Here is a 27678-nt window from a genome sequence, read left to right on the forward strand (position 1 = left end):
TGTTTTTGCATCATCACATCATCGCAAGAAGATCTCAGCCAATAGCGTTTTGCATCACCATCCATCGCCAGTAGAAGAAGTCAGAGGCAAGCTAGCGTTTCCAACTTCAACCTCTGGCGTTTTTGGTCCTAGATTCAATGTTTTCAGATTCAGCAAGGCATCGTTTCTCATCATCAGAAGACCTGCAAGATCAGCCCTAAAAGGTAGTAGATTCAGCCTGGTAAGAACCTCAGTTTTCAGCCTTAAGAAGCCTCTGTTTTCAGCCCTAAACCTGCAGAATTTCAGCGACAAAGACCCACAGGCACAACCCCAAAAATCAGCGTTTTTGGACCCGTAGCAGATTTCAGTGAGAGCGTTTTTGGACAGGAGTAGGAAGATTCCAGATTTTAGCCCTTAGGTCGACTTCGTTATCCCAGTCGTCATCATCGACATAGCCTAGACTTGCATCAGTCACATGCATTCAGTTTGTACCAGTCTGTGCAATCATAAGTAGACCACTCTCGCCGACGAGAGTGGGGCCTTCGGAGGAGGGTTTTACAACGTCTCTGGTGTCGTATCTCTCTTCTCTCTCTCTATCTCTCAGTCTCATACACTTGCACGCACAGTGCCATTCACTTTGTTTGTGATCATAGCATTCTCTCATTAAGAACGGAAGGCTCTCCCTTCCATAAGAACAAAAGGAACCTTGAGCACAGTTCGGAGCACTCATCTTGAGCAAAGCGCAAACATTCATTCCGCTGCACCTAACAGAAAAGGCAACCTTGGTGTGAGCGCAAGGCCGCCAAGGGGTGCGCTTGCAGGAAAGAGAAGAACTCGGGTGAAGAGAAGATCCTTCTCTAACACAGATTGCAAGCGAAAGAAGAACCGCAAGAACCGCTAGAACTCAAGAACCTGAAGACTCAAGAAGCTCAAGACCCTCAAGAACCTCAAGAACCCAAGATCCACAAGAATCCAAGTTCCTCGTGAACTTAAGAACCCAAGACTTCAGTGGATGGTCATCACCCGAAGTGGAATGGATACTTTGCACGAAGGTGATGCGCTTTGAGTTGGCAAAGAAGAATTTTTCCCACCAGAAGGTTTTTCCGACCCTCCCCCTTCCCCATCTACGCCAAGGATTGCACTAACTCCTATGGAGGAGTTGAAGCAATTATTTATGGAAAGAAAGTTAGAACGCGAAGCAAGGAAGTTAGAACGCGAAGAAAGAAGAGCAGAAAAGCACAAAGAAAGAAGAGCCGAAATGGAGGGCCGAACACGAAGAAAACATGGCAGCCATAGCCTATGAAAATGAAGAAAGAATGGCAGCCATAGAGCATGAGCACAACAAAAGGAAAGCCGCATTGTTCCGACTTTTTTCAGTTGTGCAGGCGCAATTTGAACCGAATTAGGAGAAGGAGACTCTCTCAACATCTTGTTGGATAGTCTCTTGGCAGGTCATTACCTCACCTTGCTCTCAAGGGGGACTAGGTATCGTTGATCTGATAGGCATAGTAGAGCCCTCCTTGGGAAGCTCATTGTCAAGGGTCTTCTTCCAAGGAAAGAGCCCTCAAAAGAGCTTTTGTTACATCGGATCAGAGGCCGAGTTCCACGGACGGGGCCCTTGGAGCCCAAGTGGGCCTAAGCAGAAGATGGGAGGACCATTTCGCGATGAGCTTGCTTCTATCGTGGGAGCAGCTCATGGGGGGGGACTTGAGAAGCATCAGCCCACATTGAGGAGCGCTTGAGGTAGCCTCTTACATGGAACCCATTCGTCAGTACTGAGTACACATAGAGGTCACATGGTTGGCATGTTCCATGGAAGAGGGTCCAACCCGCACCCTAGGAGATTGGTTGTAGTTTAGAGCACTTTCTAAGGAGATTCAAAGCATGCAGTTGCGTAGCATGAGGGGGGGTACAAAGCATGTGACATGACATCCTTGAGGCTATACCACCAAAGTGGCACATGCCTCTCAAGTTGACGGCTCCCAGTTGCATGGGGGACCTTTAATCGCCCTGAGCCTCATCCGCGACTTAGGCCTTTGCTTGTTCTTTGAGGTTCAGTGAGAGGGTCGCCTCCACAAGTTGCTACTGAGACACCAAAGATAACAGAGTGTTGCTTTTAGCGGATTCAAGTTGTGCGCATGAGAGAGAGGATTTGTGTGCTTGATCCCGCCCTGACAGATCTTGAGACTGGACATTAGAGGCTCTAGGCTTGGGAGAGTCCCCTCTGTCGCGAGTGCAATGGGAGCGTGGGGATTGGTTTTGGTGGGAACCTTTTGCTTCATCTGATCACAGAGGGATCCCTTTTTTCCAATAAACAACACGATTGGGGCGCCAGACACTAGTTGCTCAGAGAGAGGCCCGACCTGCTGCAACAAGTCATTGGTAGGAGAAGGGCGTCACAACTGAGTTCCTGATAGACTTTTAGGAGCGCTTGTGGTATAGCAGACAGCTGAGGAGAGTCACCATGTTCTAGTGGCTTGTTGCCCATCGAGCTAGCACAGTGGGGAGTTGGTTGGTCTACAAAGGCCATCCGGTGGGTTGTGCCGCGTGTGACCACCCACTTAAGTCACAGAGATATTGTCTATGGAACTGTCCCATGGTGCAACAGGCTTGGCTTCAGATTCTACGGTTGATGCCAACCCTATCATCAGCTAATCAGTACACTTGGGTGTTACTGCTTGGTCCCCCCTTACAGGACCAACACTTTTGTTTTGAGTTGTCCTCAGCTAGTAGGATGGTTGTGATACAGGAGGGCTGGTCTACACTTCACGCTGTCACAAAGCTTACACCCCATGAGTTGAGCAGTGATAGAGAGATTTGTTGGGAGCTTATCTGCAGCTTGACTCTCTGGTTCATATGGAGAGACCATTGCTTCCGCATCTTCGAGGCCTGCCTATCCCATTGGTGGAGACTGTACGAGATATATGGCTGGAGTTGATCACACACCTCGAGGTCAGTTCGAGAGGTTGCAAGGCAGCTCCAACTATATGCGAGAGTGCAGCGAGATATTCTTATGACTTTGGCATCCAGGGCCTTTCTACACCATGGTCCATGGGGCTCCTAGATGGCATTACAGGCCACTTGTGTGGCTGTTTCCTCCTCCCATATCATGATTTAGCCATCATTGTACATAACTCATTTTTTCATTGGGAGTCTCCCCTGATGCTTATGTAGCCCCCCCTCTTGTTGGGCCAGTCTGTAGCCCAATGCGCACAGTTTTATTAACTAATAGAAGGATCTTTTTCTTCAAAGAAATAAAAAGCTTGGTGCCCAAATTTTTCCAAAATAAAAACTCAAAAAACTTTATTTAAGCTTTTCAAGGTAGATCCTATATTAAGGAATGCTTTACAATGTGCGGTTGTGTTTTGTAGTATTTCAGTGACACTCCTCCCACTTTTGTTGTAGAGTTAAGGATGATAGATTAGTACGCTATTTATGGTAATGGCATGCTTGGAGAGTTAGTGTAGAGCTTGAGAGAGACAATTGCACAATAGAGTAGATGGTTGATTATAGCACACAAAAAGACAGTACAAAGTTCTGCCTATATACAAGCTTGTCACATGGACCTTGCCTGCTACACACACATACACATAAGTTGCTTACACACCTCTTGTCAGGTGCAATGGAAGTGTTTACGGGTTTAGCTCGGATCTAGTACTCGCACAAACACAAGGTGACTGTACTTTACTTGAAAAAGAGAAACCGAACTGAACACATGTCACAATGAACGAGAGAGAGAGAGAGAGAGAGAGAGAGAGAGAGAGAGAGAGAGAGAGAGAGAGAGAGAGAGAGAGAGAGAGATGACACGGCATGTCGGGTCCCAACCACCCTCAAGAGCCCGCTTGCTCTGTTGCTAGAGCAAGTACTTTCTTTATTTCTTGCAAAAATAATGTTACAATGATCCTAGGTGTTGAGATGCTGAGGGAAACTTCATGCAAATGCTTGGTAATCCTAGGATGCTGGTAAGGACTTGCTGGAGATGTTTGGTTCTGCGATGATATATGCTGAGTGTTGAAGGGTGCTTGCCGTAGGTACTTGATACTGCGAGGCTAAAGGTTGAATGCTGAAAAAGGCTAGGGTGCGAGGGTGAAATATGCAAACTACTTGCGATGAGGACTGCAATCTGATGGTGCTGGAGGTCTTAGAAACGCTGGGCTTAGGGCTGAAAATGTTGACGAAGTGGGGCTGAAAAGGCTGGTTCTGTGTGCTGAAAACGCTAGGGAAGATGCTGGTACTTGTGCTTGGTGCTGCGGGTACTCTTGTTTTGCTTCCCTTGCCTTAAGTGATGACCCCTAGGTTTCTTTATCTACTCAAATAATGTTGGGTCGAACAGCCATGAAGGAGACTCCATGATTTTGGAAACTAGTCTTGCTTGGTGGGCCTTGCTATATAACATCTATAGAATATAACAAGACATATGCAAATTGACTTTTAGCAGCTAGCACTGAAGGGAACAAGAGCAAGACTAATTTGGCAAGGATGGCATTACGTGAAAGGGATATACATTTGTGTGCGTGTATGTCGCACGTGTCAATGCAAGGAACTTGCCGATACACCGTGTGCGAGCCACAAATGGCTCCAAGCACACAACAAGCCTAAACTAGTAAGCTCAAAGAAGGCGATGGTGTGTCACTCACTGCTCTACGCTTGCTTCGTGGAGGATTCCTCGCCTCGAAGAAGAAGGAGACGCCGCTACGCCGCGCTCAACCGCTTCACTGCCGTCGTGCCTTCGTAATGCTCGATCGCCCACACACTCCCTCTCTCTCTCTCTCTCTCTCTCTCTCTCTCTCTCTCACTCTCTCTCTCTCTCTCTCTCTCACACACACACACACACAAAGAGATGAAGAAGAAGAAGATGGAGATGGAGCAAGAGCACTCTTCTATTGCACAAATGAGAAAATGAGTGAATTTTAGGTTAAGTTGACTTTTATATGAGCTCACCCCATTCACACTTGGGCGCCCATGCTTAGCCAACTAATCCCTCGAATGTTCCAGTTAGAGTGCGCCTCTCATCGGCGATCACTCTTACCCTTTTCCTATTGGACCGACAAGCCCGGTACCTGACTCTACCAAATAAATAATACAATGTCCGGTCATAGGTTAGAACGCCCGTCGTAGGTGATAGGGTGTCCGTGAGCCGTGAGGGTTAACATGCCCCCCTTCTTGATGTATATTCCGTCCTCGGAAGCTATTGAGTTGAAGCTCGTTCGTCGAGGTGGAAGATCATTTGAGATGAATGTCCTTAGCCGTCTTCAGTCACTGCAAAATCAAACAACATTGGCACAGTAATTGCATTCTCATAAGCGATTAAAAAGCATATGCAGTTTTAGGCAGATAAATTGATTGGTAACAGAATTCTAAACAATTTGTCAGCAATAAACATTAAATTGCAATGTAATCAAATGCATAAACAGATGTAAAGGTAGAAAATTAAACAAGTCTGGGGTCGCTAATTTAACGGTCGAAAGGCACTAGAGATCGACTATTAATACCATGGGTAAGCTTCTCAATTTTCTCTGGTCAATTAAGTTGTTTAATTGCGAGAGCCAAATATTTCATTTTCAAGGGCTGACTAGAGGCTATACCTAGAAGACCTAGTAGTTAAGCTACGATAAAAGGAATTTCTCATGAAATCATCGCCTGACTGATTACCTTTTCTTTGACCCCCAAAGTCTTTTCATAGTGATTCAATTTCGATGTGTGTGCTTATTTTGTATGCCTTGGGTTTTTTGCTTTTCAAGGAAAAGCGCCCACACTGGGAACCTCTAGGGATCTAGTACCATAGGCGATACATGTGAGTGAAGTACCCAATCAACCCGAGATTTCTCTTCCAGCTAAAGATTTTACATTGTGGCACTTTGATTTTTTGTTCATTTTCAGCATTTTAATTTTGTAACTTTGGAGGGTCATATAACACTGATACACCTCCCCAGGCTCATCACAGTAGTAAACTCCCTTTATAATACTTAAGCTAAAGGTCAATAGGGTCAAGTCGACTAGAAAGCCCTAGTACATCTCACACAATGCTGCCTAAATCGGATTAAGAAACCATTGATTATTAGGAAGGCATTCCCCATGGTATTAAGAGAAGATCTCTAACACCTAACTTGGTCAATTTAGCTTAGTCGGACTGCTTGATTTTTAAACCTAGACAAGTGATTATGACATAAGATTACATTGAATTAAATGTTTGTTACTAAGAAAATGTGCTGGATATTATGCTACCAATCACAATCAAAGCAGACAATCATAGATGCAAAAAAGATAAGGGGCAATGCTAATGGACAAGAAACACATGTTTGTGTTGATGGTCGCACTTGATTTGAAGTGTGAACGAGAGAAAGATTCCATGAAGGTCCAAATCCTAACCACAACAACACGTTCCTGTACACACTAGGAAACAAAAAGAATACCTCTAGGAGGCACATCAGTGGGAAAAAGGAACTTTGCTAATCACTCAACTCTAAAACAGAAACACTCCTATCGTACTAATCTTACCTACCCTCCATCACTCAAGTGATGAGGATCAAAGGTGTTTTATGGCATAGGTTTTTGTTCCAGTATACCGGATGCGAATGTGTAGGTCTGGGTCAATGTTTTGGCTTTTATTGTGCACTCGTTTGCTAATTCCTCTTGCTCTTTATTATTTTTGTTTTTTGTGAGTATAAGGCTTTATATGTACATTCCCTAAGATTGGAAGATTGAGAGGTCAGGGAGGAAGGTTGAGAGGAGAATGAGTGAATGATGACTGTTAGCAAACACTCCCCCCTTCCTTGGGTAGATCATACCGTTTGAAATGAGCTTGTCACCCTCTGAAACCAATTGTTCCAATTGGTAATAGGTGGAGATTTTTGCCAGTAGTTTTCTCTTACCTTAGGTGCCTCATCGAGTTGCAAGGGTGGTAAGGTACTCTCCCAGGATCGGACTTGAAGTGGTTCATCAGGTGATTTTTGAACACTGGGAAGTGTGGATTCCTTTGTAGCTTTATGGAGGTCCACTATTGTAGGTGGAGGTTGTGGAGAATATTTTACCTCTATGGATGCATTATATGAGGAGCTAGAAGCTTCATGGGACTCCCCTCTTCCTGAGCTAGGTGGAACAAATCGTTCTTTCTTCGGTACCCAAACTAGCTCTGGAACGGGTGTGTAGCATTCTGTGATTTTTTTCTTTCCGCGATTGTTGATTCGTTTTGGAGCTACAGGATTGGGCTCACATGGATCAGGTGATAGGTAAGAACACAATCTACGTTTTGGCACCCAGATTTGATCATTTCCTTCATATTAGCCTTGGGCTTTCAATAGTTTTTTAGGAATCCATCGCCACGTTTCCTTACATTTCTTGGAGCGAGTGAGACGTTTCTTACAAGGCTTTTGTTTTTTAGCACTAGCTATGGTCGCTGAAGAAGCTTTAGGGACCCACTTGAATGTTTTCTTCGTTATATTAGGATGAGTCTTGTCAGAAGCTATATGCATTGCTTGTAGCATATTTAAGGGTACGGGCATTTCATCCCCCTCAGGTGTTACCCATGTCGTCCCCCTGTTTCCCCAAGTGTCTATGGTTGCTGTTAGGTGGACCCAATCCACATTGTCCGACTCAGTCATCCCAGGTAGTACATTCATATAAGGAGAATCTTCCCTAACATCAGTGTCCGCTTTACACGTGTAACAATACTGCAATGGGGCCTAGTGAACTGTGGTGTCAGATCTATGATCAATTATAAACCTGTTTTCTAGAGGATGTGCTTGACCCGTCACAAGATCCACTCGAATGACAGAATCTTGGAAGTGCAAGTAGACATGGTTTTTGGACCAGTCATGCACCATTTTTGCTTCCCTCATGAAAGGACGTCCTAAGATCATCTCCGATGCCATAGTGTGTTTGGAGAAATCCATAACAATAAAGGTAACTCTTATTTTATGTCCAAAGACCTTGATATTGAGATCTTCTAGCATCCAAATAGGTTTAACAATAGACCCATTAGCCATCTTCACTACTATGGTTGTGGTCGCAAGGTGAGGTCTTTCCATAGTTTCCCAGCAATTTTTAGTCACAATGCTAACCCCAACGCCACCATCAAGGATTCCTTTCACAGTTAATCCCTTAGTAGTGACTGGTATGTTCGAATTGGATTCATCACCCTCAAAGTATTGTCCCAACTTGTTAACAGGCATTTCTATAACAAGGTTCTCATCTAGGTTGGGTTGTGGATCTAAGTGTTCCTCCTCTATTGGCATCTCCCCAGCTCCATCCATGTGTGCAAATTGTGGTAGCCCAAACTTCAATTCTCCATTGAGGAAGGCTCGAAGGGCTGAGACTAGCTCGGGGTCTTTATATAGTTTGGACATGATGGTGGTTCTAACTTCTGAAAACATGAAATCCATCAATTTGGCAATGTTTAACGGCACCTTTTGGCCTTGAGTCCCTTGATGTGGGGAAGATGGGATCTCCATTTCTTCGATAGGATCAGATAGTCCCTCTGTAAACATTCTTTCCATCAAGAAGTGAGTACGCCCACTTTCCCATGACTTTAAGTCACTTTCTTCTTGGATGACACTAGGTATGTCCAAGGGTCTATGGACTTGGTGAGGTTGTTGTTGCGTAGGGAACACGGTGTCTGTAATCTGGATCTTCCTAGGTGCTGGTTCTAGATCCCTTTGGGTATCTTCTAGCAAACTCCGATCCTTAATTGCTTGACTCGCTCAATCTCCTCTGTAGGGTTTGGGTAAGTTCCTATCTTCTTTTTGGATCCCGACCATTGTGGCTCATGAAGATCTTCGTTGTTGGTTTCTATGTTAGTGGTCGTTTTGGTCTCCATGGTTTCACCTGAATCAGAATCTTCTTCAACATCGTTCATATATATAGGGTCATCACCAGTCCCTATGTTGGTCTTTGAACTAGGGTCTGACTTCGCTGCTTTTTGCGATCTCTTTCTTCGTGTTTTCTTCTTTTTCTGAGATTGGACAATTGATGCCGTGTCTCTTTTCTCAAGAATATAATTTTGTTTTTAGAGCATCGATCGTGTGAGTACGTTTACTGGTACCACGGGTGTACTTGGTGATGGCTCCTCGGTAACTTCAATCAAGTTTAATGGCGTGATCTTCGGTGCATTTGGATTATTTGGACATTGGGCAATCAAATGATCCATGCCACATCGATTACACATGAGTATCGGCATTGTAGACGTGCTCGCTTGATTGGTTTGCATTAGTGTGGCGTTCTTTTGTAGCCTAATAGGACACTCGGCTACACGATGTGGACCTCCACACTCATAGCATTGAAGAGGTGTTCTCTTAGCGGTGTAATTGATATTTTGGCCTCTTGCCGCAAGAGCAGCTACTTGATATACAGGTTTGACTTGTCCCCAATAGTCCTCCATGTAGTATTGTGGACTTTCTTCAAGCACATCCATCCCATAGGAGATATTAGGATCTATATCTTCCTCATAGCCTTACAAACAAGAAATAGATGATTCACAACCCACTTGATTCACAGAAGTGATTCTCGGATGTGGTGGTTGTGGTCCTAGCACTGGAGGTGGTAAGGGTGTTGTTTGAACAACATTTTGGGCCCTAGGGACCATATGTTGTGATGTTTGTTCAAGAGGTGGGGCCGCCATCAATGCAGGCACTCGAGGTGTGTCTGTCCATGCTAAGGTTGGTCTATTGGCCATCGTGCGCTTAAATACTATGCAATCCTTAGCTTGATGACCATACCTTCCACATGCATTGCAGTTCCCATTGAATTTTACTCTAAAAGTAGGGCATTCACTAGTACTATGCGGTCCATAGCATATTGAGCACCATTGTTGCTCCCTTCTTGGATACATATGATTATTTTGCGGAGCACGATTGTCTCTAAGACTCTCTTGAATAGCCTTGGTGAGATCTGCTAAAGTCATCTCAGATATCTTTGGCTCCTTAGCAATAGGCTTTAGGGTCATTGGATGATGCCCCGATGCTTGTGAGCTAATAAATTTAGGCTCAACAGACACTCTTTCTCCTTGAATCATTAAATTATCCTCCAATTGGATCGCATTGGTGGTGACCGCTTCCCAAGTGGTGATACTTCTAATGACTAGGCCATTGTAGATATCCTCATGTCGTAATCCCCTAATGAATCTATCAAGCAATTGGTTATTGTTGAAGCGCTCATTTGGATTACAACGAAAATTCAAATGCTTCAAGCGACTTATAAAGTCTCTCACCGACTCTCCTTCCTCTCGTTGGGCTTTCTGGAGTTGAGAGGCTACACCCCAAAGCACTCCCTCTCGTATGTATTCCTTTAAGAACAGTCTCCTAAGAGTAGGGTAAATCGTTTTTTCTTCCACCCTTAGGGTTCTATACCAATCCCCAGCCTTTCCACTTAAGGTTAGGCTTAAAGCATTGCTCTTATGTAGGTCATTGTGTTCTCCTAGAGAATCACATATTTGTTCAAACACTTCGATATGCTTTCTCACATCCCCGTCTCCACTAAATTTTTGTGTGAGCTTGGCTATTTGTACTGCCTTACTTCTAGGCTCTTTATCAGGCGTGTTACACATATTCTCAGCAATAAATCGACCAATAGCTTGAGCAAATGTTGCCAAGTCACCTAAGTGAGCAGGCACCGTGGGTGAAGGTGCTCCAGAGACTACATGTGGAGTAGATATTGGCATTGAGCTTGGCGCATAGGAAGCCCTTTGGTTCCACGTTGGGTACGATGTTGTGCCATGTGGTGGTCCATAGTTCATATGAGTGGCCCTAGGCATAGCAGACGTCGGATGTGACATGCTAATGCTAGCCGGTATAGTCCCATGGGAATAAGAACTTGTGTATTGTGGTTGTGGAGCATAGATAGTTGAAACAATGGGAGGGGTAGGGACTACATGAGTACGTAGACCCATAGGTGCATATGATTGGTACGCACTTGTAGGTACTATTGCAGGCATTGAGCTACCATGTAGCGGTGCTTTACTAACAAATGAGGTCCATGGCATGTTTCTTGGCATGCCCATCATTGGGGTAGGCATGGTAGCCGTGGTGTCATCAAGGGAAAGATGAGCTAGACTTGGAAAAGTAAAGCTATCACTTGTGGGCTCAGATTGCATTGAGACCACTGGCGAAACAACATATGGGGGATCGATGGGACTCACTGGGGAAGTCTCCATTTGTGATAGAGTGGGTTCTTTCCCTTTGCCCGTCTCTAAAAATCGCATGGGACCCGTTGAAGGTATGTTTATTCCTCGATTTTGCCTCTCGGACTGGATAATCCTATGGATGACATTGCAGATCATGTGTTGTTTTTCCTCTAGACTAGTGGCACTAGATGTAGATTGTACAACTTTTAACCAACCCACATGATATGTGTAGCCCATGTATAGGTCCGTCAACGTTTCCGTGTGTAGGTCATATTCCCAATTTTCATTGAGAAATACCCCGTCCAAACTTGGTGTACTAGAGGGTTGCCGTGAGGTGGATGCAATGTTGCTTCCCGTGTTTTGACTTTTAGTCACCGCTACCTTAGAGGCGACTTTGGAAGGTGGTAGCTCGTTAGGGCCCTCATTAAATGAGGTAGGTAGAATGTCCACGTGGAGTGTGGAGTCTACAGGAGATGTGAATGGTGATTCTACTTTCCCACCCCCTTCGTTTACTTCACTAGCTGTAGGTTCAGAGCGCGTAGCTCTACTAAAAGTTTCCATCAAATGACTAAAAACACTAGTTCCAGGTTGTTGGGCCCAACTAGGTACGGTTTCATTTGTTCCCCCGGGGATTTGTGTAAGATGCTCTTCCATAATATCGTAGTCAGAGGAAGAGTCGCTAGCCGCTATATTTGGGTCTTGGGTTGCACTACCTTGGGTCCCCGTCGAGGGCGTAGACCCTAGTGTGGAAGGATAGTGAGTACCCTCGTAAATCGAAGCACTAGATAGTTGTTCGGACTCTAGCACACGACCAGAGAGTAGATACATGTACTTTGGGTGCCCTACAAGTGTCGGTAAGTACCCTTAAAGATTACTTGCTTTGTTTTGTGGGTGTTTTGCACCCCGTTTTCTACTTGATTTTTTCTTGTTTTTGATGTTTTTTGAATGTTTGATTTTTTTGATTGAGGTGTGTGATAGCTCGAAACGAGCGTATCACTTAAAGGGTCGCTGTGTGCTTTACAGCACAATTTTCGGACATCTGACGTTCCGTTGGTCCTCAAAAAATCAATTTTTAGCTATGTGTGAAGCTAAAATTTGTTTTTTTAAAAAGGCGACTGAGGCCTAGGCCTGAGCGTGAGCTTGGGCTTGGGTCTGTGGGCTTGGGTCTGGGCTTGGATCTGGGAGATATTCCTGATCCAAGTCCTACCTTTAAATTTTTTAAAAAAAAGAAAGGATAAGGCCGCCGCGGCCTGCGCGAGCACACACACACTCTCTCTACCTAGTTCTAACTAATACACCTACTCTTACACACTAACACACTCTATTAACTCTCACTAATCTACTTCCTACTTACTGTACAGAGAAAACTAACTACCTTAATACACACAGAATAAACACAGAACCTTTGAAATCTCTATTAACAAAGAAAACTAACTACCTTAATACACAGAGAATAAACACAGAACCTTTGAAAACTCCATTAATAAAAAAAAAACACACAATATAACACCAAATCCCTCTTCTCAACACACACCACACTCCTTCCTTACCTTTCCTACAATAGAAATTGCACCACGGAGAAGCACAGAGTGCTACTCGAGCTTCATGTATGGCATTTCTCGGCAGCGGCGCCAAAAATGTGCGCGTATGTCGCACGTGTCAATGCGAGGAACTTGTCGATACATCGTGTGCAAGCCACAAATGGCTCCAAGCACACAACAAGCTTAAACTAGTAAGCTCAAAGAAGGCGATGGTGTGTCACTCACCGCTCTACGCTTGCTTCGTGGAGGATTCCTCGCCGCGATGAAGAAGGAGATGCCGCTACGCCACGCTCAACCGCTTCACTGCCGTTGTGCCTTCGTAATGCTCGATCGCCCACACACTCTCTCTCTCTCTCACACACACAAAGAGATGAAGAAGAAAGAAGATGGAGATGGAGCAAGAGCACTCTTCTATTGCACAAATGAGAGAATGAGTGAATTTTAGGTTTAGTTGACTTTTATATGAGCTCACCCCATTCACACTTGGGCGTCAATGCTTAGCCAACTAATCCCTTGAATGTTCCAGTTAGAGTGCGCCTCTCATCGGCGATCACTCTTACCCTTTTCCTATTGGATCGACAAGCCAGGTACCTGACTCTACCAAATAAATAATACAATGTCCGCCGTAGGTTAGAACGTCCGTCGTAGGTGATAGGGTGTCCGTGAGCCGTGAGGGTTAACAATTTGAAAAAAAACTATAATGTTTATGGGAGGAGACAAAATTAGGTGCATCAATTATTTGAGATTATAGGAATGGTTAAAGATGAGATTATATCCAAGCGAGGTTGTCTATTGATGAATTTTTTTTCTAGTATACATGCTACTTGTAAATTCTTGCAAACGGAAAGTATTTCAAAAAATATTTTTCATCGAATGGTTGGTAGCGCAACACGTCCGCTCGCATTTTTGAAAGTGGGTTTTGAGTGTGTTTTGCCTTTCTTCTTTTATAGTTGTTTGTGTTTTGCCTTTCTTCTTTTGTAGTTATTTCCAATACAATGAATGAGGACAATGATACATTCACATGCGGAAAATTCTAAAACAAGTAAGTAGGTAAAGCATGAATGAACTGCAACAATAAATGAGGTGCTTTACTGACTTGCAATTTTGTACTCCTGCTTTTTTGATTGTCCAATCTACTAGCCGATATGTGAGTCAAACTACAAAAAAGCAATGTGAATAGTTAAACATATCGTCTTGCAATGAAACGACACATTGAAAGTGCAAAGTATATTGTGCACGTCATAGAGAGGTGCCATACAAAAGTATGGTGGAGAGCTGGCACTGTGGTCTCTCCAAAAAATTATAAGAAATGGAAGCCGTGCCCTGCCTCGTAGCGTTTATGTGTTGCGCCAAGCAAACGCATGCGCATGAAAAATTGGATGTAGATAACGAACCTTGCAATGTTGTCGAGCTGGAGTTGCACTTGTGCAATTGGAACGTATAGTGTTGTGAATATATGTCCTCCCTGCCATACACAAAACATGCAGATGTAACTTTATGCTATGTGTCCTACGATCGGTATTATCTTCTCTTTCTCTCTCTCTCTCTCTCTCTCTCTCTCTCTCTCTCTCTCTCTCTCTCTCTCAGAGTTGTAAGCTGCTTCGGTCAACAATTATGTCTTTTTGCCTCCTTGCTGACTAACCTGCGTTATGTATTGATACCAAATTGATGCCTGCATTTGCAACCATCTGAACTTGATCCGATAGCTACTACGTACATAGACCTTTGCTCATAGGATCTACCACTAGCATTCTTTGCTTCATATGCATCTGCCAAAGAGCAACACTGTAGTATAGTATTGTTGCTAATCCGAATTGCAACTGTATTGGCTGCAGCTTGCACGCGGTTTAGAAAGAGAATTTCTTTACTGGCCACACTATTGGCCATATCGTCTATTAAATTTTCTGCTATTCTACCCAGATATTGAATGGCCAGCACTAGGTGGTCACTGCTGGGGGCTAGGTGTTCACTGCCGGAGGCTAATAGGGGTTGACATATTGGTATGCTTGTCTCCAGAAATGCTATTACTCCGTAGTCCTTATTCTTCGGCTTCTACAGCATCAAAGCTCTTTGTGTGCAAAAAAGAATTAGCTTCCTCTTTTGCTCTTTGACTATTCTTTTGATCCTGGCCGGCAACGTAGGCACCTACATGATTGACTACTTGACTTCCACTGCAATGCTGTTGCATCTCCTTGGAGCTACACATTAACCAACTCCCGCGGACACCATATTCTGCGTTGAATTGGTCATGAGATATGTTTATGTTTGTTTGCAGATCGTTCTGAATTACTTGCCTCATCAAATTTTAAGATAGGCTATCAACAGAGTTGGACGAGGAGTGCAACTAAAGTCAACAACTCATCAGACCATGACTTGCACTAGTGGCAATATTCCTCAATGCCTTTCCCTCGGCATTGAGCTGTCTGCCACTAATCCTCCCACACTCTCTGCTAACAACGACACTCTTTGCTAAAAGCGCAAGCAGCTAGCATTGAGGCCACTGGCTTAATTACTTTAGGATAACCATCATAAGCTTCGGTATGATCAATCCTGCTAAGCTTTCTGTCCTCATGTCCACTCCGATGTTTATTCTTTCCATTTCTTCTTCTCTTCCGTCTGCATCGCCAACACCTTGATAGCATCTGCAGAAAGTGTGTTGAACGGGGTTGCGAAGGCAATGAGTTTTGGTGGTTCGACTCCAGATTAGGCCAACTGATCATCGATTGAATTCTGATTATCTTCTGTTTCAGTAGCACTAGAACATACCTCTTCCATTGGTTGATCGCACAAAATATCTGATCTTTGAGAATGCTCATCAGGTCGGCAAGCAGCCGAAGTACCCTCCAGTTTGATGATCTACAAAATATAACCAGGGTTTGAAAGGCCTCTGGTACTCCATTCCGGTACTGCCTGGCTTACTGCTGCACAGACAAACTGCGCGGAAAAGAATTGGTGTGAATCTTGAGAATTAGGCATGGGGACCTGCTGCATATCTCTCGCAAACTTGCTGCTTCTGGGAAACCTGCGAACTGCCTGTGTGGGGAAGTTCGAAGTGTTTCTGAGCTCTGCCTGCGAACTGCTGTACTCGTTTCACGGCGGCGTTTTTACTTTAATCAGTCATTAGTGAGCTTTTTGCTAGCGTGGAAAACTGCCAGTGAGAATTTGCAACGTGGTGGCTTGTGTGATCGGATAGGGGCTTTGGCTCACCAAGTAATGAGGAAGAAAGCTATGGCGTTCTGAGCTCTCATCCCCTCTTTTCGAGCCCATTTTCACGCGCGCACACTCTCATTCAGACTCTCTCTCACCCTCTTGCTTGCTCTTTGAGACACCTTGCATTCGTCTCTATCTCTCTGATCTCTCTCAAGAAGCATTGCTGCTCGCAGTCGTGCCTGTGCTCTGTAGCATTGATGTTGCCACGCCCTGTTAATGATGACGACTTCGGTCGGTATCATCACCTGCTAAAGCTGCAAATGTCGCATGAAGTCAACAAGAGGGGAAAACTCAGTTGATTAGATGCAGGCGAGCACAGTAGCAACCTACCAACACCGCCAGTAGCCCCCTTCACCACTGCTTAGTACTGCAATCGTCCGCCACGTCCAACTATTGCCTTGCATTGTTTGCTGCCGTTGTGCAGTACCACTGTAGACACTGCTGCGGACCCGCCAACACCACCGCCACCGCCTTGGGTACTCTCATCAAACGCCCCCTGCTCCGCCACTCCCTTCAGCTGCCGCTCATCTCTGCAGAAAACTGGACGACCTCAACAAAAAAAAAGAGCTTTTCATGGCGTTGCTTTTGTTTGCATGCTATTTTTGCACGCGATGTGTTGCTTCTTTCTTTAATTCGGTGAATTGTGCATGCGCCACGTGGTGTCATGTGGTCTCAAAGAGGGGAAAAAGGGCCTTTGGCTCAATCAACTAGTATGCCTTGATTGCCAAGCTTTGGAGGAGAAGGCATGAAGTTGGAGAGTGTTTGAAGGAATACTATTGCAATTAGAGAGAGCTTCCCTTTGGTGATTGGATGTTTATGGATTTGGTACCTGGATGTGTATGGAAATGAATGGAGAGCAAGGGCACCATTGTAAATACTATTTTGTTCGCATCGAAGCATTGAAGAAGAGTATACATTAGTAAAAAAAAGAACATAGAAGTAAAAGCTGAGAGAGAGAGAGAGAGAGAGAGAGAGAGAGAGAGAGAGAGAGAGAGAGAGAGAGAGAGAGGGGGGGAGGGAGTGTGTGAAAGAAGCACGTACTTATTTTAATGTTGACAAATCTTGTGAGCGTTAGTTAGCAGAAGTCACTCAAATATACAGGAATTTATGTACTGGTTTGTTTAGAGAGAGAGAGAGAGAGAGAGAGAGAGAGAGAGAGAGAGAGAGAGAGAGAGAGAGAGAGAGAGAGAGACATGCATTTATAAAAAAAAAAAGAGAGACAGGGAGAGCTTATTATTTGTTTTGCTCAAATCTTGTTACGCTAAGTGAGTGCAAGTCACTGGAAATAGTATGGTAAAAAGTTGATGAATCAAGAACGGAACTAAGCGAACGAGAGTTGGTAACACTTTGAATGTAGCATGCAATGACTTCTTCACAATGAAACGGACAGAACTTCTATGAAGAAGAGGAGGAGGACTAGCTAACAACACATATTAGTGGGAGATTTTGATGCACGAAGTAAGGGCTATATCGGTAAGATGATCTTCAAAGTTGCGCGCGTGACTAACTGGTTGACAGGAAAATAGCGCGAAATGAATTGTTTAGCTGACTGAAGGTGGTTGGGGACCACGTTAGAGTAATTCAGTTCTATAGTCTCGAGTAGGCCGAGCACATCGGCAATCTGCACGAACAACATACAATGGTGTTTTGTGGAGCAACCAGACAGCATGGCGATGTCGATGGTGATTTCTCGACCGAGTGTGTTCAAGTGATGTAATGTGGATGCCATGGGGTAGGTGGTTGAACTGGCCATGGAATGAACTCAGTCCATTTATGCATGTAGTGTTTGAGCACCCGCTCTTGCAAATGTGGGTAAAGACAGTATTGCAACTTATACATTGCAGTCTCAAATTCTGGCTGTTGCTCAATCAGATCGGCTGGGATCGGCCTACCCATTGTAAACTGGAAAGAGAAAAAGCATTCAAATCAAGGAAGCTGATAAGTAGTCAAGTCTGTCATAGTCTGAATGGAAAAAAAAAGGCGTTGTAGCCAATGATTAACGTTATATGACAAAGACACTGAACAAAGCAATTAAATAAAGATGGCATAAGTTCGCAACTATATTTTTTTTCAAAAAATAATATATTCTCAACCTTGGTGGATGTCCAGAACAGTGTTATAACCTAATGCAGTTGTTGTTTTGTGTTGTTGAATATGTTGAAGACAAGGTGCAACATTTGTACATTTATAATTTTTTTTGTAAAATATATAAGTTGTTGCTACATGATTTGTCTCTTATTAGTTGATAATTTTTTGTAGAAGTATTAGACATGGGGTTGCTGGAATGGATTGTCTGTTTCTCTTGATGTTATTGCAAGACATCTAGGTAACAGTTGAATCCTAAAATTTGAAAGTTGAATGATGTTCATGTAGAGGAAAGCAAGAACATAAGGTAAACATAATATGATATCGAGAAAAAAATTGCAGAATATAACCTAAACAGAACACAGCATAAAGAAAGTCTCACAGATAATAGAGAAGCATAACATAAAAATTATGACAGATACTAGAGGAAAAGACTCTTGAGAAGTGATTGAATACAGAAGAGAAAACTGAATGGGAGTTGCTATCTCAGAACAAAAATTAAGTTTCATTGCACGCTATATTTTTCTATGGTGTTTTAAATAATAGTATTTCTTGCAGTTTGGAGGATGTCCCTTCAAATTATTGTATCCTTTCGTGGACGTTGCATCTTAAGTAATTATCTCTTGTGCTTTCAGTGCAATAGCAGTTCTCCTATTGTGTGTATTGTGCAGTACATGAAACTCAAAGTTTTGACAAAATGAGGGAAAGGATGAGACATCATGTTTCATCCGTTTTGGTGGATTTGTCATGTGTGCTCTTTTCCTAGCTTCAAAATCGGATGTCATGCCTATGTAAACACGGTTATTGATTTTGCACCTAATAGAGTAAACTATGTAGTTCTCTTCATCTGTCGTTGTCTTTTGGGAGCTGGAACAGCGTCGGAACGTGCTGCTTCCTCTTGTGAAGTTGTTATGTTGTTTGGGGTCTCCTTGTTGGTTTCGTTGTCAATGTCCTGCACTGAAGTGATGTGCTGAATTAGTATGTAATCAGATAATAATCAGATAATTATATTCTATAAGGGGTGCATATGGTTATCATGTAGTGGTTCAAGCTTTCGAAATGGATCAGTTGTCTGATCGAACCGGGCATGAAAAATGTCTCTATTAAAATGCCATGTGAATTTCTCATCAGTTAAGATTGCTCTCTCGTTCCCTTTGAATTCGTTCCCAAACTCTTTGACCATGTTGGAAAGTGCCTGGCTTGCTGTATTCTTGTCGAGAACGACCAATTTGTCGAGGGCAATTTTGTACCCGTAGTGTAGCATATCGATTGCATAGGTGGTGATACCAGCAGTCTTTGTGTTCAGTATTTCTTGAGCTTCTGTGTCTAGCAGTAGTTTGTTTGACTTATCGAAGTCAATGCCCAACGATAGCAGTATCTCTTTTTGTAACCCTGTAGAAAAAGAAGGGTAGATGTTGTAGAAGCAACCAAATTTGTTAACTATTAGTGTTTGCAATACAAGAATATGAAGAGCTCGAAGTACCTGTTGCCAGCTTTAGCTCGTATTTCTATATTCTTTGTTTCGATTACTGCATTTATTGATGTATGAGTGGAGGAGTTGAGTTGTGCGGAACCCTTCGATGAATGCACTCGGAGCCTCGCCAGCCATATTTGCTAGGCGCATTTGATTTGAAGATGGGTATGCAGAATAATTATTTTTTGGTTTTGAGGTAGCTGCGATGTTGATGAATTTATCGAATATCTGAATGATAGAGAAACAGAAATATGATGGTTGAGTTTTGTACATATTGAATGGCATGAAATCTAGCTACAAAATAGATTAATTTGAGGAATGGTTACCTGATCGGTGTCCATGAGGAGATGCTAGAGGTTGTTACTTGCTATGAAGAAAATTTGCAGTCAAGGAAACTGTCGCAAATAATTGTTTGTGTAGTCCATGCACCTTACGAGATGGAAGACCGAAAGAGCTAGAGGACTTGTTTTTGAAAAAAAGCGAGAAAATGTCTAAAAATAAGCGACGAAATGTCTAAAGACAAGTGAGGAAATGTCTAACCATTGGGGGAGTGTTCTACTGGCCGGCCAGAACATCCTTGGGGTTGGGATGTTCAATATTTTGAGATGGCGTCTTTCTGTCACTCGAGAGAACATGACGTATGCCAATCTTGGGGCGAAAGCTTGTTTTATAATGAGGATGGCTTTCTTTGATATCGTAGCTCCTTGAGATTTGTGTCCAGTGATTGCGTACGCGAGTGACAAAGGGAATGTGCTTTTGTGGAACCATTTGCAATTGATTGCTCTTGTAGCATGTTTAGTCCTTCATATTGTCATGGTGGTATCAGTGGAAAGTAGCATTACTTCTATAGCAGCAATTTGATCGGTACAGTCGTATGAATAGGAAAGTATACGACAGGTGGATCCATTCGCAACACCCATAGCCAAGTTAATGTTTTTTGTAATCATACATCTAGGCCCAATTGCAGTATTGTCCATCTCATGGAATGCCTTGTCTTGGAGCCATTCCTGCAGCAATGGTTCGTCAAGAGCATTGGTCTTCAGTGGAATGGCAATAATATCAGATGCCGAGAAAGACTTTTGCAGAATCAAGTTGTTGTACTTATATACGTCTTCCCTATGAGTACATATCAGTGTAGTAGCGTCATCGATTACTCGCACGAGTTCAGTTTCATTGATTACACATTGTGACATCGTTTCTGCTATTTGTTGTTCTGTTGGTTGCTTGACACGGATCGTATCCAAGAATTGGACGTAAGTGGGGTCTGCAGCATGGCGAACTGAGAAGGTCATATTGTGGGTAGTGGCTGCAGCGATGTAAGCTGAGTTTTGTATACTGCAAACATGGCATAATGGTTCTTGGTGATGGCAGACTGGAGGAAGTTGTGCCAAATCCCCAAAAAGCAATATGAGCTTCTGACTGAATGGGTCAAGGAGTGTTCCGTTGGTGATGTTAACTATCTGGCGAACGACCATATTGAAGATTATACTCGTTAGCATTGATATCTCGTCCATGATAATGACGTTGGCACCATGTATAGCGACAAATCTTTCATCTGTGGGATGAATTGCTCGTGGGAAATGTTGCTTAGAACAAGGGATCCTGAATTGATAGTGGATTGTGGTTGCAAGGCTGCTAAGGCGAGCGGTCGTTGCTCCAGTTGATGCGGTAAGGATAACAGTCTTATTATTTTTTATGAAGCTTTAGGTGAAGAATTTTATGAGGAATTCTTTTCCACATCCTGGAACACCTGTAATGACATGGAGGCCATTACTCAGGCCTGATATACGGTCGAAGATTTCTTGCTGTTGAGAGGTGAGAGTTGCATTGTTGGTCTCAACGAACTCTTGCAGTAGCTTCAACATTGTAGCACGACTTTGAGATACTCCTGGTTCAACTGTGTCATTCACTGTACAAGTGAGTGGATCTTCACGATTGAGGATGAACTTTTGTTTTATGAGGTTTAAAGTGTGTCCTGTATTTTCAGAGACGAGCATATTGCGTTGGGTGTGCTCATTTATGTACATCTCCAAGTCTTCATCATCAAGAATGATCCAACGGATTTTGCACTCCAGGAAGTAAGAAGAGAGTGTGTTAGTTGGTGATAGAAGCTCCATCTCCTTCCTAAAGGGAAGTTTTTGCAACAAGACGTTGAAAAAGAATCCCTCTGTTTGATGGCCAGGATCGTACTCTGTAAATCTGACGAGGCGTTTTTTCTCTATGATGCTGTTGTTGTACGCATCACAGAAACTCAGTACAGGAGTATGTTCGTGTGGCTTCAGAATTTTGTACCTTCTGTGGTAGTCATAGAATGTCATCTTTTGAAAATGAAGGGGCCTTGCACAATATAAATCAATTGGATGCATGACTATAGTCTGGCTACGAGATAGCAACCTTTGCCGTAGTGATGGTGGAGAGGAGTCGATGTATTCAACCCGTTCACTCCTTGTGATGATTGGAATCTTCAAACAGTTGATTGCTGCCTCTGTCGCATATATTGTCTTTGATAATACAGAGGCTGCAATTAGTTGAAGCTTTACTTTGTCCAAGCCGTGAAGTCCAAGCCTTGCTGCATCGTCTGTGGAGAGGTTCAGTTTTCCAAGGGGTTCTGGTTTCATTGCATATTTGAGAAGGTAATGCGATATAGATGAATTTGTGACTCTTTGAATATTCATGTGTGCCTTCCATAGAAGCAAGATTGTGGGATGGTACGGGACAACATTTCGATGGTCATACCCAGGGCGGTAGTAAATCCATCTAGCAGTACATGCATCCATAGTTGAAGTCGTGTTGTACTGTGGTTCAAACGGAAATCCGTATTTGCACACTCTAGCTGATCCCATGACTCTGCAAAAGTCTCTACATCTGTGTATCTGTTTCGTGGTAACGAGGGTTCGCAGCTCAGTGGTGAAGGTGTCTTGTGATTCTGCTGGTATGTATGCAGCGATCTTATTTGTAACTCGGCACTTTACTTCGTTAGAGATCCACAGTATGACATGTGCATGCAGTGAGCCTCGATTTTGCACTTCGTAGCGCACCATGTGATGGTCTACATGGCCAAGTATGCTGCTTCCATTGATGATGTGTTTATTCAAGAAAGCGTGCAAGCGAAGGTGAAACAATGTTGCACACTCTACGGGGCAATCGTTCCACCTGAAGTCTTGGTTGTAGCCTTGAGCAAGTTTTTCAATTGTGATGACTTCTTACCATCTTGTTTGGGAAACCTCATTAGCAGTGAATGTCAAGAACAGATGTGGTAGTCCCCATGTGTCCACCATTGTTATGAGGTCTCTCAAGTTTCGTCGATGCCATGGTGGAGTACCTGGCATTGTGGCTGGGAGATTGTATCGAATAATATGCTTCACTGCATCATGTGTAGATTCCGCGGTGTGTGCTCGTTTGTAGTTATCAATATCCCTTTGTAAAAATGTACTGTTTGTGGAGTTTGCAATCATGATAGCTTGTTTCAATTGGTACCTCATGAGAAAATATGGCTTGTACAATTTGTATACAGAGAAGGAAGTTCCGATCCTCATTCTAATGTATTCACTGAAGTCGAATTCTCCTTGGTAGTTTCCTTTTCCTGTGGGAAAGAGGAAAGGGAATATCCCCGATTCTAATGTAATATCCTGTACTTCAGATTCATGAGACGGAAGTCCATTGTATTGAAAACTAACTGTCCGCTTGCTTAGATAAGCGGTATCACGTATTTGTATGGAACCAAACTCGTGTTTGTCTTTAGCAGTAAATGCAGTTCTCTTTGTTGTGCTGAACAAATTTTGCAATATGCTAATTTGACATTGTGCTTTTGCTTGGTGCATAAGTTCAAATGGGTTGTTCTGTGAGTGGTCCCTTACGATATTCTGTATAGAAGATAGTGATAGAATACAAATAGATGTTCTTTTGTTTGGCTGCTTAGCGATGCACCGGAACTTCTTGAGGATTGGATTATTCTTTATGTTGTATGTTAGCACTGTTGCTAGTGGCATGTTTGCAAGTAACGAAGTTGGCCGAGACATGTTTTGCTTTGTCGACCAGCAGATCAGTGGATTGTCGAGTAGCGATCTTCTATCAAGCAAGCCTTTTGCAACCGCATTTGCTGTTTTTGTGACGTTGATTGTAACATCGATGACGCTAAGGAGTTGCACAATTAGTTGATTTGTGTTTAGGATGGCTTGTATGTAGTCGTGTTGCAAGATGACAACACTGCTTGCTCATGAACTTTTCAGGCAAGAAAAACAGCAAGTCCAATTCACGTTGAGATTATGCATTGCAGTTGTTTGCAATGAGGTTGCACTTGCTAGCTTCGTGCGTGTGGTATTAAGACCATCGTTGTGGGCATCTTTTTTTGATAGGTTGCAAATGCCACAACTTTCGCAAATGGAAATGTTGCGAGCTGTGATATTGCATTCTTCTTTCCAAGCCTCATAAATATGTTGCACATTAAACCATGAAGAAGCAACAGGACAGAGTAGAACTTTTCGTCTATTCATAGTTTGAAAAGCGGCGTATTCACAGCGCCTTTTGCGGGTAGCACGTAGCGTAGTAGCGATTGCCATTGAGAAGACCTACACTTAAATGCAACTGTGAACACAACAGATACAAGTTAGTTCGATTCAAATTAGAAGGGACTAATATAATGAAATTGGATGACGAAAAAAGAAGTAGAAGGGATGAATATAATGGAAGTAGGAAACAAATTAATGTTCAAAGAATTATTGCAAACCATAATGGAACTTTTAGCTCAATAAATAAAAAGAGCTTGGTAGTTGCGATAAATTTTCTAGGATCAGTGGAAAAAAGAAATACACATTTCAGAGATGGGACGCAAGCATTGTTCGGGGTGCATGTGCAAATGTTCCAGATCTTTATCTAGACCAGCGAGCGTCTTTCTTTTAGACAGATTCTCTAGAATTGTTGATTATATTCTGTATGGCTTCAACCTCTACAGCAGTACTTGTTTGCATCAAGTCAAGTTTGTAATACACACAAAATTCGTTGCAGAAAATACCAAGCTGATTGATGACCCATGCAAGTGCATATACATCGGTTGATTTGCTCCAAGGGCATGTAGATATGGTATTCAGTAGTTCGGTTGCTCGCCAAGGCCTCTTGGCATGCTCTTTTGGCTTATGAATATTTGTTGGTCTTCTCTCATACGGTGGTCGAAGGGCAAGACCCCAATCTATAATGCCTACTCTTGGTATTCCCTCTCTAGTGAAGTCTAGCATAATGTTCCAAGGATGAAGGTCATTGTGAATAACTCCATTCTCATGTGCAAATGCCAAAGCTTTTATTAGTGCATGAATCAAAGACGAAGCATGATTGATGATAAGCATGCATTGCTGCAACTCCAGTTCAGTTGGTTTTTTGTGTTTTTGATCACCCATCCCAAGTACAATTTCATTGATGCTTCCAAAAGGTGTAGGCACACACTCCATCAAATTGCCAAGGGAAGATCCATTGAAATAAGGAAATATAAGTATCCATGGTGATTGAATTATATGTGCAAGAGCACGCACAATACCTCGGTGATTGAGGTCAACACTGCTCTCGATTGTGAATGATTTGAATTGTTGTTTTGCTTGACCTTTGAATTCCTTATAGCAATACACATTGTTGGAGGAAGGAAAGAAATCCCTTCGATTTTGCATTCATAAGTGTCTCCATATGACCCAGATCCTAGGTTCCTTCCTCGTTTTATAGCCTCAAATGGAATGCCCAAGGTGACAGAGCAAAATGAGTTCAGTACAGTTTTCTGAATGTGCAGACTAGACATCGATCCTCTGCTATCTTGAAGGGTCTCCTTCCGCAATTTCTTACTGAAGGTGTTCTGTGTGTCAATATTCCTTGCGTGAGTGGATTTTTCCTTTTCAATCTTCCAGCAGTTATACCAATGTTGTAATTTCTCCATTTGTATGCCCTCTGGTAAGTCAGCTCGCAGGTCGATAGCGCATTTTGGCATGTCTCCAACAATACTAAAGAGAAGATGCTGCAGGTCACTAATATCTGCGTCCTCAAACTTCGAGGCTGTTGAGCGGACCACTTCATAGAGCAAGGCTTGCAAGCGCCACTCATCTCGCAAGGTTGTTGTTATCTCGTCTAATGTGAGGGCATCCACTACACGCACTAATTGTGTGCGTAATCTCTTTTTCAAGTGCACTGCTTGATCGGGAAGCATTTTACCTACAACCATTCAAACGACATTATGATGTATTGGCGAGAGAATTTATCAGTTCACAACTCAAAAGGGGAGTGACATTTGTTGCATCAATGACCAGTATTGTATTGAATAAATTAGTGTGTATAAATGAATTTTGCAAATGACATCAAATAGTTGATAAAGTAGTGCAATATGTTTGGGCAAGATCGGTGCTCGTAGCTTAGGACGGGCCCTCCACGTACAAACTAATAGGAAATGCAATTGTTTCACATTGGATGGCATGCTAAGGGTAACAACTAATGGGAATTGTGCTCCTACAATGGAAACTAACAGAAAGTAGCTCGGTTAGGTGCAACGACATGTGGGGGGTCAAAATGGTAGCCAATGTTGTAGAACGGGATCGGATCTTTGTAGTCGCCAAGTTAAACAATGGAGTTCTATAACTAATTGCAACTTTACAATTTAGAATGGGGGGTGTGTAAAAAGGATGCAATCACCACAGTGTGTTTGGATGGGGGACAACGACATTTGCAATCGAGAGGACGATTGGTGTCGAAGTAATCATGCTTTTGGTGTGCGGTAAATTTTACAGTTGAAGACGGGGATGTACACATATGAGCGATGCCGACATCTGCAATCGATAAGATAGTTGATGGCGAAGTGATCAGGCTTTTTGAGTGTCATATAGGTCCCTATATTTACGCCATAGCAGAACTAAGCTTAATTTTATAGTTTAAGATGGGGAGGTGCACAAATGAGATGGTGACTATAGTGTGTGAATGGGAGAGCACGACATTTGCAACCGACAGGACGATTGATGTCGAAGTGATCAAGCTTTTGGAGAGTCATACAGTCCTTCACATTTACCTAACAACAGAAGTAAAATTCAGTTTTCTTCTTAATACCTTAAATTAATATGTACAAGACAAAACCCTAAATTGATATGTAAAGAAAAACGATCTCTGAACTTGGAACGATAAATTGATAACACAACAACATAGTACTGCATAATAGATGAGCAACCTTCATCACTGAAGGAAATATGGTTTCTCAATTAAAAAGGCAATGCAAAAGTTTTACGTTAATTGACAACATGGAATTATTTGCTGCAGTAAACCGTACAATTCAGCAACATGCACGTGCAAAATGCTAGTGTTTTTTGTGTAAACATCGTGCATAGAATGCTGGTGTATTGTGGGAAAAAAACCATACATAAGTATGGTGTGGAGTTGGCACAATTCTCCACATTTTTTATAATACCGTAAGGAATGTGCCCTTCCCCCGCCACTTTTATCCCCTCCAGTGTTGAAGGGGGGCTTATGCTTTTCCTCTAGTGTTAGAGGGGCTAGTTTTTTTAGTAAAATCTTTTTTTTTTGAATGACGATAGTTTGTTAGCCTTGCTTTCTTACATTTGATTCAAGGAACAAGCATGCACGCATTATTTTTTAAGAAAGGACTAGCATGGCCACTAACAATGTCATCGTGAAGTACTTCAAAAAAGTAATTGACAATAGTATAATCGAAAAGCCTTAGACTAACAATATGATCATGAATTACGCAAGATGCACGCAAACTCTCTCTCTCTCTCTCTCTCTCTCTCTCTCTCTCTCTCTCTCTCTCTCTCTCTCTCTCTCTCTCTCACTCACTTGGAGGCAGCTAGAAAATCGAAAATCCTTCAACTAACAATATCTTCGTGAATTATACTTCCAAAAAGTAATTGGCTACTACTCAACAGTATAATCGAAAATCCCTAGACTAACACTACCATTGTGGTTTTTCCTTTTTGTCTATATTAGCATCTTGCGATTTGCAGACTCCACACTCTCTCTCTCTCTCTCTCTCTCTCTCTCTCTCTCTCTCTCTCTCTCTCTCTCTCTCTCTCTCTCTCTCTCTCTCTCTCTCTCTCTCTCGTTCTCGTTCAATAGCTCCTCAGTGGCTAGATGTTTAAGGTCTCTTGGGATAGTTTCTTAGGACATTAACAGTCTCTTAGACTTACAATATCATCTAGATACATGTATGTTGGAAGTTATTCTCACAGCCTCGACCACCTCGCAAGACCATTGAAATTTGTAGTTAGCAGACGTATCGAGCAAAAGATATTGCAAAACAT

At 42.8% G+C, this 27678-nt stretch overlaps 1 pseudogene; it reads right to left on the reverse strand.

Moving 5' to 3' along the window:
• Nucleotides 1-20249: 20249 nt before the first annotated feature.
• On the reverse strand, nt 20250-21270 carry LOC147426863 (uncharacterized; annotated as a pseudogene).
• Nucleotides 21271-27678: the final 6408 nt, after the last annotated feature.

This window comes from Adiantum capillus-veneris, chromosome 24, assembly GCF_014529385.1.
Source record: "Adiantum capillus-veneris isolate H3 chromosome 24, ASM1452938v2, whole genome shotgun sequence".
Lineage (NCBI taxonomy): Eukaryota > Viridiplantae > Streptophyta > Polypodiopsida > Polypodiales > Pteridaceae > Adiantum > Adiantum capillus-veneris.